Source organism: Carassius auratus, unplaced genomic scaffold (assembly GCF_003368295.1).
Source record: "Carassius auratus strain Wakin unplaced genomic scaffold, ASM336829v1 scaf_tig00217255, whole genome shotgun sequence".
Classification (NCBI taxonomy): Eukaryota; Metazoa; Chordata; class Actinopteri; order Cypriniformes; family Cyprinidae; genus Carassius; species Carassius auratus.
The window spans coordinates 1-13352 of NW_020528965.1; the positions used below are offsets into that span (position 1 = coordinate 1).

The following is a 13352-nucleotide window of genomic DNA, read 5'->3' on the forward strand; positions in this document are numbered from 1 at the left end:
GTCTGTGATGAAAACTGCGGGACTAGTTACGCGCCGAAATTTTGGCGGGAAGAAGAATAAGAATAAGAATAATAATAAGTATGTGAGATAGTAATAGTGATGCCTTGCCTCCGGCAAGCACCACTAATAATAAGTATGTGAGATAGTAATAGTGATGCCTTGCCTCCGGCAAGCACCACTAATAAGTATGTGAGATAATAATATGATTGCTTTGCCTCCGGCAAGCACCACTAACTAGAAGGTACATTTCCTGAAGAAAATGTGAGTGGTGCTTGCAGTGGCAAAACTCTGCGCCTTGTTGCTAGGTTGTTGCAATGAGGTTGCTACGGTGGTTGCTAAGGTACCCTGGGTGGTTGCTCAGGCGGTTGCTAGGGTCCCCATGATGGTTGCTAAGGTACCCAGGGTGGTTGCTAGGGTAATCTGAATGGTTGCTAGGGTCTTGCTATGTGGTTGCTAGGGTACCCGGGGTGGTTGCTAGGGCGGTTGCTAGGGTCCCCATGATGGTTGCTAGGGCCGTTGCTAGGGTACCCAGGGTGGTTGCTAGGGTGTTGCTATGCGGTTGCTAGGGTTCCCGGGGTGGTTGCTAGGGCGGTTGCTAGGGTCCCCATTGATGGTTGCTTAGCGGCCGTTGCTAGGGTACTCAGGATGGTTGCTAGGGTAATCGGGGTGGTTGCTAGGGGTTGGCTATGCGGTTGCTAGGGTACCCGGGTGGTTGCTTAGGGCGGTTGCTAGGGTCCCCATGATGGTTTGCTAAGGCCGTTGCTAAGGTACCCAGGGTGGTTTGCTAGGGTAATTGGGGCGGTTGCTAGGGTGTTGCTATGTGGTTGGCTTAGGGTACCCGGGGTGGTTGCTAGGGAGGTTGCTAGGGTCCCATGAATGGTTGCTAAGGCCGTTGCTAAGGTACCCAGGGGTGGTTTGCTAGGGGTAATTGGGGCGGTTGCTAGGGTGTTGCTATGTGGTTGCTAGGGTACCCGGGGCGGTTGCTAGGGCGGTTGCTATGGTAACCTGGGTGGTTGCTAGGCAGTTGCTATGGTACTTGGGGTGGTTGCTAGGGTGTTGCTATGTGGTTGCTAGGGTACCCGGGGTGGTTTGCTAGGGCGGTTGCTAGGGTCCCCATGATGGTTGCTAGGGCCGTTGCTAGGGTACCCAGGGTGGTTGCTAGGGTAATCGGGGTGGTTGCTAGGGTGTTGCTATGTGGTTGCTAGGGTACCCGGGGTGGTTGCTAGGGCGGTTGCTAGGGTCCCCATGATGGTTGCTAGGGCCGTTGCTAGGGTACTCAGGGTGGTTGCTAGGGGTAATTGGGGCGGTTGCTAGGGTGTTGCTATGTGGTTGCTAGGGTAACCTGGGTGGTTGCTAGGGTGGTTGCTATGGTAACCTGGGTGGTTGCTAGGCAGTTGCTACGGTACTTGGGGTGGTTGCTAAGGTGTTGCTAGGCAGTTGCTAGGGTGTTTTGGCTGGTTGCTAGGCAGTTGCTATGGTCTCCTGGGTGGTTGCTATGATGTTACTAGGTGGTTGGTACTTGTCACAGATGGTCACTATGTAGTTATTATAGAGTTCTTAGCCCATTTGAGTACTTAGCTAATCACTATTAGCATGTAGCTAATCACTGCTAGCATGACTAGCATGTTGGAAGTCCAGTGTGCTAGCATGAGTCAAAAAATCCTACCGCCATGTCTGTACGATGTTCTGATGCGGAGATATAGGTCGTGCAAAACGGTTGCTAGGGTACTCCGTTTGGTTGCTATGGAGTGGCTTGGCAGCTGCCAATGGTGATACTCCAAAGGCTGCTCGCCAATATAAACCAACCCCCATGCCTCTACGATGTTCTGATGCGGAGATATAGATCTTGCAAAACGGTTGCTAGGGTACTGTGTTTGGTTGCTAGGGAGTGGCCTGGCAGCTGCCAATGATGATACTCAAAGGTCTGCTTGCTAATATAAACCAACCCCCATGCTTCTATGTCTTTCAGATTTAAGATATCTCTCTATGCTTTGGTCGCTAGGTAGCTCTTAATGGTTGCTAGGGCGTGGCTAGGTTGTCATGAAGGAGATACATGATTGGCCATTTGCTGCCCGAGTCAAACGAGCCCACCCTCATGTTTCTATGACACTTCTATCCAAAGTTATTCATTTGATCTTTTTCAATGGAAGTCTATGGGGGCTTGTTGCTATGGCGCTCTATATGGTTGCTAGGGCGTGGCTTGATAGATTCACAGTGATCCTGAGAGACTGATTGGTTGCCTGATTCAAATGAGCCCACCCCCTTGTCTCTATGACTATGTGATCCATAGTTATGTTCAATGCAAAATCCCTATGTAATTTCCCATAGTAGCCCTCCCTATACTTTGTATTAGGGGCAAATTTGGGGGTCTCTTGTGCCCCAGGGGTACAACTTATACCCCAATGCGGGGTATGTTCTCACACAGCCTGATAGCCTCTCCAAATGTGGTGATTTACGTGTTTCTGCGAAATTCTCTCTCGGAGCTACGATCCGTCAAAATTGGCCGCAATGCATTGTCTATGGGATTTTTCGCCCGTTTTTTCGCCCGGTGTGCGAACATCGTACACCCGATCGCTTATAAAAGTCATAGCACACCATTCCCGATTAGGGCGCACGATTTGACGCCTGTTTTGTTTGGTCTGTGACGAAAACTGCGGGACTAGTTACGCGCCGAAAATCGTACGGAAGAAGTAAGAATAATAATAAGTATGTGAGATAATAGTAGTAGTGCTTTGCCTCCGGCAAGCACCACTAACTAGAAGGTACATTTCCTGAAGAAAATGTGAGTGGTGCTTGCAGTGGCAAAACTCTGCACCCTGTAGCCACCCATGATGCCTGTGTGATGTTTGAAGCAGAGATAGAAGGATTTATATTGCTACATGGTTGCTAGGGTGCTCTATATGGTTGCTATGGTGTGACTATATAGTTTATGGGGTGATATTTAAAGATTATTTACCAGCCTGAATGCAAAAAGCCCAAGCCAGTGTTTCTATATAGTTATTTTGCTGAGATACAGCTTTTAAATGTGGTTAAACAGTTGCTAGGGGGCTAAAATTGGTTGCTAGGGCATGGATATGAAGTTGTTATGTCACTACTTATGGACTGCTTGATAGGCCGAGTCAAAAGAGTCCTCTCCCAAGCCTCTATGACTTTCTGATCCAAAGATATGATGTCAGATAGTTTTTCCTATGTTAAGTCAATGGGATATTTTCACACATTTTCTTCGCCCGCTGTACGATTATCGTAAGTCCGATTGCTTAGAAAAGTCATAGCACACCTCTCCTCAATAAGCCACACGTTTTGACATCTCATTCATGGGTGTGCGACAAAAAATGCGGGAGGAGTAGCGTGCCAAAGTTCTGTCAAGGCGAATAGTAATAGTAACACTAGAAGGTACATTTCCTGAAGAAAATGTGAGTGGTGCTTGCAGTGGCAAAACTCGCCCCTCTGTTGCTAGGGTGTTGCAATGAGGTTGCTATGGTGGTTACTAGGGTACCCTGGGTGGTTGCTAGGGTCCACATGATGGTTGCTAAGGTACCAAGGGTGGTTGCTAGGGTAATCTGGGTGGTTGCTAGGGTCCCCGTAATGGTTGCTAGGGCCGTTGCTAAGGTACACAGGGTGGTTGCTAGGGTAATCGGGTAGGTTGCTAGGGTGTTGCTATGTGGTTGCTAGGGTACCCGGGGTGGTTGCTAGGGCGGTTGCTAGGGTCCCCATGATGGTTGCTAGGGCCGTTGCTAGGGTACCCAGGGTGGTTGCTAGGGTAATCGGGGTGGTTGCTAGGGTGTTGCTATGTGGTTGCTAGGGTACCCGGGGTGGTTGCTAGGGCGGTTGCTAGGGTCCCCATGATGGTTGCTAGGGCCGTTGCTAGGGTACTCAGGGTGGTTGCTAGGGTGATCGGGGTGGTTGCTAGGGCGGTTGCTAGGGTCCCCATGATGGTTGCTAGGGCCGTTGCTTGGGTACTCAGGGTGGTTGCTAGGGTACCCGGGGTGGTTGCTAGGGCGGTTGCTAGGGTCCCCATGATGGTTGCTAGGGCCGTTGCTAAGGTACCCAGGGTGGTTGCTAGGGTAATTGGGGCGGTTGCTAGGGTGTTGCTATGTGGTTGCTAGGGTACCCGGGGTGGTTGCTAGGGCGGTTGCTATGGTAACCTGGGTGGTTGCTAGGCAGTTGCTATGGTACTTGGGGTGGTTGCTAAGGTGTTGCTAGGCGGTTGCTAGGGTGTTTTGGCTGGTTGCTAGGCAGTTGCTATGGTCTCCTGGGTGGTTGCTATGATGTTACTAGGTGGTTGGTAGTTGTCACAGATGGTCACTATGTAGTTATTATAGAGTTCTTAGCCCATTTGAGCACTTAGCTAATCACTATTAGCATGTAGCTAATCACTGCTAGCATGACTAGCATGTTGGAAGTCCAGTGTGCTAGCATGAGTCAAAAAATCCAACCGCCATGTCTGTACGATGTTCTGATGCCGAGATATAGGTCGTGCAAAACGGTTGCTAGGGTACTCCATTTGGTTGCTATGGAGTGGCTTGGCAGCTGCCAATGGTGATACTCCAAAGGCTGCTCGCCAATATAAACCAACCCCCATGCCTCTACGATGTTCTGATGAAGAGATATAGATCTTGCAACACGGTTGCTAGGGTACTGTGTTTGGTTGCTAGGGAGTGGCCTGGCAACTGCCAATGATGATACTCCGAAGTCTGCTTGCTAGTATGAATGATATAAACCAACCCCCATGCCTTTATGATATTCAGATTTGAAGATATCTCTCTATGCTTTTGGTCGCTAGGGAGGTCCAAATGGTTGCTAGGGCGTGGCTATGAAGTGCTGAAAGTGATTCGTGATTGGCCATTTGCCGCCCCGAGTCAAACGAGCCCACCCTCATGTTTCTATGACACTTCTATCCAAAGTTATTCATTTTAACTTTTTCAATGGAAGTCTATGGAGCTTGTTGCTATGGTGCTCTATATGGTTGCTAGGGCGTGGCTTGATAGCTTCATAATGATCATGAGAGACTGATTGGTTGCCTGATTCAAATGAGCCCACCCCCTTGTCTCTATGACTATGTGATCCATAGTTATGTTCAATGCAAAATCCCTATGTAATTTCCCACAGTAGGAAAAACACATTGTTTCATGGGCGATCCCTCCCCATTGGCTTAGTATGGGGCAACTTTGGGGGTCTCTTGCGCCCCAGGGGTACAACTTATACCCCATTGCGGGGTATGATCGCGCACAGCCTGATAGCCTCTCCAAATGTGGTGATTCACATGTTTCTGCGAAATTCTCTCTCGGAGCTATGATCCGTCAAAGTTGGCCGTAATGCATTGTCTATGCGATTTTTCGCCCGTTTTTTCGCCCGGTGTACGAACATCGTACGCCCGATCGCTTATAAAAGTCATAGCACACCATTCCCGATTAGGTTGCACGATTTGACGCCTGTTTCGTTGGTCTGTGTCAAAAACTGCGGGACAAGTTACGCGCCGAAATTTTGGCGGAAGAAGAATAAGAATAATAATAAGTATGTGAGATAGTAATAGTGATGCCTTGCCTCCGGCAAGCACCACTAACTAGAAGGTACATTTCCTGAAGAAAATGTGAGTGGTGCTTGCAGTGGCAAAACTCGCCCCTCTGTTGCTAAGGTACTCTTGATAGTTGCTAAGGTGTTACTATGCGGTTGCCATAGGACACATTTGTTGGTTGCTATGGCGGTTGCTAGGGTATTTGGGGTGGTTTCTAGGGTGTTGCTATGCGGTTGCTATTGCTATTTTTGTGGTTTCAAGGATAGAAATATCACTTACAAAACATTTATGTTATTTTATTTTAATATAATAAATAATAAAACAAGATGTTACAAATAAAGTACAGCACAAGCAAATCATGCAATGACTGTGGCAACTTTAATATTTAAAAGAATACCTCAGCGAATTATTGCTATCCATGTTCAAACTGATTGTATTTGATGAATATATGATTGACCTGAAGAATAAAAAACTATACCATACACTTGAACACTTGAGCTACGTTTATTATTTTATTATTATGTATTATAAATATGACAAATACCCGCAGAGAGAGCCAACGGCCTGGTGATATTTCATTTTACAGCGCGATTCAACGTCGTTTAAAAATGTATTTAGTTTGAATATTTAGATCTGGGCAAAATCAGAGGGCCTTTTATTTTGAAATCGCGATGCATAGAGGTACGTTGTTGTATTCTCCTGTGTTTGCAACGTCTATGGTTTGCAAAGATGATTTACGTTACGAATCTAGTGAGGTAACCCACAAACACACACACACACACAGACCCCCACCCTTCCCAAATAAACATTGAGCAGCCCCACACAGTACAGTATATACAAGTTTGTGGACCGAGCTGCAGAGATGGAGACGCGCTCTTCGCTTGTAAATTATAACAGTGCAATACAAAGGGAGTCAAAATTTGCGTGCGTTCCCAAATGAAACCCAACAAACAGCACATGCAATAAAAGGTTTTACCACAAACTCAACTTCATTCCAATATCGCGAGACTGCTTCTCACCTGTAGGAGTAATATCGCGAGATCTCGTGAGCTCCCAAAAGTCAGGTGAAATGGCTATTTAACACTCGCTGCATTGTTCATTTTGCGTGAAAATGTTTTTATCCAAACCAAAAATGAACAGTAATTTCATACATTCCTTTTAAAAATTCAAGTATTTTTCAAGGACCTTTAATATGGCTGTTTTCAGGGTTTTTAAATGTCAAAAACTCAATATTTTATAAAGTACTAAATTTAAATACTATTTGCCTGAATCAAAAAGACCAACTTTTACCTAAACTGCTTATATTTTCAGTGAATTGTAAAGCTTTGCCACACCGTAACATACGGTCATATATATCTGCTTCATTACCGATTTTAATTTACCATAAAGTTTTAACACATTTTTGAGATAAAGTAGTATTGATTGCCAGCCACAGCTTTGTGAAGTGGGCTGAGAGTTGGTCACCTGGGGGTCAAACCTGCAGTGGATCTTCTGAGCTTCATGACGGAGGACCTTTCTGTACTCCAGACACTTACCAACACCACAGTGGTGGACTGTTTATTTACAATAAACAGGTGGGATGGGATTCATTTGCCAGACCAGAGAAATTAATAAAAATAAAAAATTTAAAACTTGTGTAAGTGCTGTTAATTTACTGTCATGGCAACCAAGTTTTATCAACAGAATTCAAATATTTACGCTGACATTTTAAGTCTTTCTAATGATACTCATCCAGATCAAGTAAGAGTGTGATCTTAGCAGGTTTGGAGGTAAAACAAAGTTTGCTTATTGGATTATGATAAAAAATAACAAATATTTACACACAAAGTCTTCATGCATAGAAATACAAACCTTATTTAAAAGTTTAACCATCTTATTGTACCATCTGTGAATATACCATTCAATAAAGCAAACATGCAGGATTAGCCAATTCACCTAAAATGTTTAAGAATCTATCCCCGAGCCCAGCCACAGCTAGATCCTGTAGCTTTTAATTCACTACTATTAAATATTCTTTGTCAAATAAAAATTTCTGGACACCATAAGGTTATTAAACATTTTTGCAATCCTTAGTCCTGACATGAAATATTTAAGTGAAAACTAAAACAATATGTTAACAGTGAAAATATGCAGAGACATATTGTGGCCTTGATTTAAAAAAAAAAAGAAAAAAAAAAAAGTATAAAATAGTTTCTGGAAACAGTGTACCTAGAGTAAGCAAGGTTTGGGTCAATCTACTGAGAGTATATGTGACTGTAAGTTAACCTTGCTATCTGGAAAACCCCCTGGACCTTCTGTGAAGTTCAGAAGAACACATTAAATGTGCCATTGAAGAAGATACAATAAAGACAAAAACACTTGATGTGCCAATTCAACCAAAATGTTTATTAAAAGTATTAGAAAACACCTGTTGTGCCAAATCCCACCCTATAATGTTGCACTAGCTCACATATAAATATTATTTTAACTTCATATTAAAATTATCGAATTATGAAAATAAAAAAGAAATATCTTACTGTAGCAATAATAAAAAAATTAAAATCAAGTTTCTATTTTGGCAGAATAGTGGTGAAAGTGTTTGAATTATTCTATTAATAAAGTGAACCTTGTGCATGTTGCATTTAAAGCCATTGTAAAATACTCACATTACTGTCCATGATTGCGTCTATTACTGCACAAGTGTTTATAAAGGGCATAAGGCCATACATAAGCCCTGTGATTTCAGAAAACAGCAACACCCCTTAGCAGTTCTGAAAGCACTGTTAATCACAGCATCACAGGGCTTACTGCTTTACCGTAAGTGACTAAGCCATAACATGATTTCATTTTTAGTCGTTTAAATTTCTATGATTTAATTAATAAAAAATTCATCGAGTCGCAAACTGTTGTTTTGGAAACCCTGGTCGGCAGGGACGCGAGAGGGACACAGGATTTGACACAACACCCCCAGTGAGCAAGCCAGTGGCGACGGTGGCAAGGAAAAAACTCTTAAGGAGATAAAAAACCTTGAGAGGAACCAGACTCATCAGGGGGAACCCATCCTCCTCAGGCATGGCGTACACATTATAAAAACATTATTATTCAAACTAATATATGAAATAGTAAACTGAGACCAATTATTTAATATAATAAGATAATTTAAAAATATATATTAATATTAATTAATTGATCATCTAATGATTCAGTGCAATTGGGTATTGAAGCATCTTCCGCCATCTAGCCGCTGGATCTGTCATGGCAAACAGGCTGGACACCCTGAGGTAGAGGAGGTAAAACAGATATGATCATGTTAGTGAATTGAATAAAAAAAATTTCATTCTGCAAGACTTACAGAGCATAAACTATCAGGTCAGATGTATGTCTTGCAAGAGACATTTCTGCTCTCTCACTTCTGAGGACCATCATACACTTTAAAATCTAAGCATTCACATTAAAGCACATGCCTCTGAACAAACACACTGTATGATAAAGTGCACTGAAACACTAGACCTTTCCAGTATTATTGACAAACTTTACCTCAGTGCTTAAATGTTCTTCTTCCGTTGCTTCTTTGGTCTTCAGCATTGTCTTCAACTCCAAACACATCTGGTCCCGTCCTCTGGCAATGAACTTAATAAATGAATAACAGGATCACTGCACACACACTTACTCATAAACTAAAAAATAATAATAAACATAATTAAGTAAACTAAAACTTACTGAAAGAAATTAGCCCATAAGCTGGTATCCAGCTCATCATCATCAGTGGTGAAGCACACTTGATCTTCTCAGACATTCTGACTCGCCGGTTCCTGAAAAACATCAAAATCAAAATTAGATTACAATATTCCTTTAAAATGTGGCTATCACATGCAGTAGCACAGTGACTGAAGTGACATCTTTTAACACTTACCTTTAGATGCTATATTGCACACTCATATCCAGTGTTGCACAGGACTGCTATGGTCTCCAAAATCTTCCTGCAACTTTACAGAAGAGCACATATCAATATTAGAATAGCAGAGGACTGCAAATAATATATCCAGTACACATCGTACAGATTGAACACAACATTTGAAACAAATGTTACGTTAGGGTAAAAATCAAATACATCACAACAGTGTCTTAATACTTCTCACTTAACCTTACTGTCTTTTAATGACTTACTGCTGCTGTTGCTCTCACTGTCTGTGTCTTCCCTGGAGTTATTACACTAACCCTGACTGCGTCCTGTATTCTGCTGCCTTCACTTCCTGTCCTGTCTGGAGCTGCCACACTACTCCTTCGTCCTTCCTGCTGCTGTACTCTAGGTAACTCAGGGACACAACACCTTTATATTACCACGGACAACACAATATAACCGCAACGTCACTGCCGTCGATAAAGGAGGTTAAATGGAACCTCAGTTCAATATGGCTTAAGGCCAAGACACCACTCATACAGAAGCCACTGGGGAACTAAGGCTGGTGTTGCCCCACTGTTGTCGTTAATGCTGATTCAGTGGCCCCAGTGACCTGGTATAGCGGGCAATTCACCTATGGAAAAAAACGCAATACACAGTACACAGGATTGTGGTAACTGTGGTAGGTCTCTAACACGCCCGATTGATGACAGAAGTCCGGATTTGAAATGTAGATGTGGTCAAGTAGTGTGTGCTTTTCCGTCGTCGCTGATGTAATCAGTTGCGTGTATCCTCGAGATTGAAACAACTCCAGAATAGGTTTTTTTCCAGGGTGTAAGAGGTCCTCGTTGAAATCTCCACAGATGATGACGAGATCGTTGTGTGTGAGGTCCAGGTAATCCAGCATACTGTTCAGGTTGGTCAAGAAATCTCCAACACTGTACTGTGGTGGCCTATACACAGCTACGACTGCTGCTTTTATTGGGGAATCCAATTTGATCACAGCAAACTCCAGATCAGTCACATTTTGTATATATTGCCTGGGCTGAGTTGGAATGTGCTCCTTGCAATATATTGCGACTCCACCTCCATTTTTCCTTCCAAGTTCTTGATGTGTGGAGTAGGAGACATGCCTGTTGCGTGTGAACAAGTTGTATCCTTCCAATTGGAGATCTGAAGTAGACGATCCAGTCAGGTGTGTTTCTGTTAAACACAGAACATCGGCGAGTTGTAGCTCATGATGGCATCTGATATCCTCCATGTGAGATGCCAGTCCTTCCGTGTTGTGATGGATGATGGTGAGTGTCTGTTCCTGCCTATTTTCCCTCACATGCTGCAAAAGTGGCATGATTTCTTCAACTCTTGCTCTTCTCATGCTTTGCAAAGAGGTTGTGATTTCAGGATCAGCATATATCTTCTTGTCGTCGAAATCCGTAATGTGTAATCCTTGTAGAGATGTCGTTCTGCTGAGGGCAACGTAGGCCATTCCCGGCTCAAAAATCTTCTTCAATGACACTACTGCAGAGTGCATTGTCATGCCTTGAACTTTGTGGGCTGTGCAGGCGTAAGCTAGCTTAATGGGAAACTGTCGACGAACGGCTCCTTTCCTCAGACTTTCTTCAGATCTCTCAATGTAAACCAAGACGTCTTCTTCACCTCGTACCTTTTTACGGTGTTTCTGACCGGCGTTCGGATTGTCAAGTTGAAGTCCTAACATTTGTACGGTGTCGATTCCATCTTTTGCTTTGGTGACGATGTTTGCAATCGTGCCAAAACATCCATTGACAATTCCATCTTCTACATCCAGGTTCCTGGTTACCATCACACGAACTCCCACTGCAACTTGCATTGTGTCCAGCAAGTCGTCCTTTTTTCCAGTGACAGGTTTGTTTAATCGCTTCATCCTTCCTGTTCTTGGGTCTTTCCTGTAGTCTTCGGCATCAATTGTTATGATGTCAGCGAAGAGGGCCTGTACAATCTCGGTATTGTACTTGTCAACCTCTTTGTTAGTGGCGAATATGTGTAGAGCATCACGTGGACAGTCTTCTGGCTTCTTCACAGCCTGGAATAACAAAGCTCGATCATCTTCCCTGAGAGCTTCGGTCTTCTGCCTCACTCGTAGTCGGTTCAACAGTTGAGCGAAAGCGAGGTCTTCCTTCTGCCGCATGATCTCTGTGAGTGTGATGATTTGAAAATGGTCCTTCCAGAAGTCCAGCATATCCTCTTCATACACACAGAGCGGTTTGGCTTTACCAAGCGGTGGCAGTTGATAGTAATCCCCTACGACGAGGCAAGATATTCCTCCAAAAGGTTTCTTGCTGCCTTTGATCTGCTGAAATCTCCAGTTTACGTATGTGAACAGATCCTTTGAAACCATGGATATTTCGTCGATGATAAGAATCTCCACGTCGCGTAATCCTGCTCTCACTTCATCAAGGGCGTTCCCAAGTCCTTGATAAGGTGGCTTCAGACTCCTTGGCAGTTTTAAAAGGGAATGCAGCGTTTTTCCAGAGATGTTGAATGCTGCAGTTCCAGTAAACGCAGACAACAACACCGTGGGCACGGAGAGATCCCCTTCTTCCCGGAGTCGAGGGAGTTGTCGCAGAATCTTAGTTGCTTCCGAGTGTATGCACTTGATGACGTGCGATTTCCCACAACCTGCACCGCCTGACAAAAAGTAAAAAAACTGCTCTGGATTGTGACCCCACACACGCTTCTGACACCACTGGCGGACAGTGTAAAAAATTGCTGCCTGCGTCTCATTTAGACTCCTAAACATCTTCCTCAGATATTCATTAGTCATCTGTGGTGCCTCAATCTGTGGTACGACTCCGTCTCCATCTTCACGACGAATCTGGTATTCTGGAACATCATCCTGTTCATTTTCTTCTGGATGGACGTCTTGTTGTTCTGCAATACACTCCATCCGATCAACGTCGATTTCAGGGGCAAAAGCACACCAAGCATTCTCAGATGGTCCTTCCCGCTGCAGCTGTTCATATGCTTCGTCCACTTTTTTGCCGTGCTTTTCAAACTTCTTCTGTTGTGCTTTAACTAAGCCACGGACAGGGAATCGGAAATTGGGGTGTGACGGGAGTTCTACAAGTCCCCTTTTGTAAAACTCCTGATACGTTGGAAACCCTTGAGGTTTCAGCTGTTCGTTGACACGATGTGGCACGTAAAGTTTTACCATTGTTCCGCAAAACTTCTCCGGTTGCTTCTCCTCCGAAAAGCGAGCATACCTGACAATTGCAGCCTTACCAACAGTTCTCTTCTGAATGAATCCCATATCGTTGAGGAGTGGGAGGACATTCTTTCCTTTAGTTTGCCGACCATACACAACACGGTAATTAGACACAAAGTCTGCAAGGCACATCTTTTCAAACTCCAGTGTTCGAGGCCTTGCTCTGTATTTCTCTATAATACCTGACATCCAGACATCCTCTGAATCAGGATCTTTGCTGTGTAGGACACTACGGGGCAAACTCATCCTCAGGGCATCATCATCCGTCGGTATAAACACAACATTCCGTGAACACTTCTTCAATGGTAAGCTGCATGTCCGTGCCACAGACTCCTGAGCACTCACTTGCCTGTGTTTGGAGTAGGCCTGCATTATCTGCTTCATTTCGTCCTCTTCGTTTACGTTGGCTTCACGAACACCCTTGATCACGGTCTTCAGGTAATCATTCATTTCGTGTTCTGGCTTGGAAATGTAGGACAACATATACATGATGCAGCTGAAAGAGTCAAGAACGAACTGTATGTCCATGTTAGCGTTCCATGCCCTCAGCAAATCTGGGTTGTATCCATTCACCCAAGCCTCCTTTGGATCACGCTTCAGCAAAATCACGTTTGAAGTGGACAGTGCCTCAGCGTATTTACAGTAATCATCCATGGACAGATTACATTTGGTCAGCAAGTCTGACAAGTTGTCAAAGGAGGCCTGGGGATCGT

General features: G+C 44.2%; 1 long non-coding RNA gene across 2 annotated transcripts; it reads right to left on the reverse strand.

Moving 5' to 3' along the window:
* Positions 1-7879: 7879 nt before the first annotated feature.
* On the reverse strand, positions 7880-9842 carry LOC113100357 (uncharacterized). 2 transcript variants are annotated; one of them, XR_003289598.1, is made up of 5 exons: positions 9713-9842; positions 9408-9480; positions 9215-9306; positions 9032-9124; positions 7880-8770 (listed from the first exon to the last, which is right to left on the reverse strand). It is a non-coding gene; the product is annotated as an uncharacterized LOC113100357 (long non-coding RNA). The 2 variants fall into 2 exon arrangements; XR_003289597.1 differs by having other exon boundaries at positions 9662-9818.
* Between the last annotated feature and the right edge of the window lie 3510 nt (positions 9843-13352).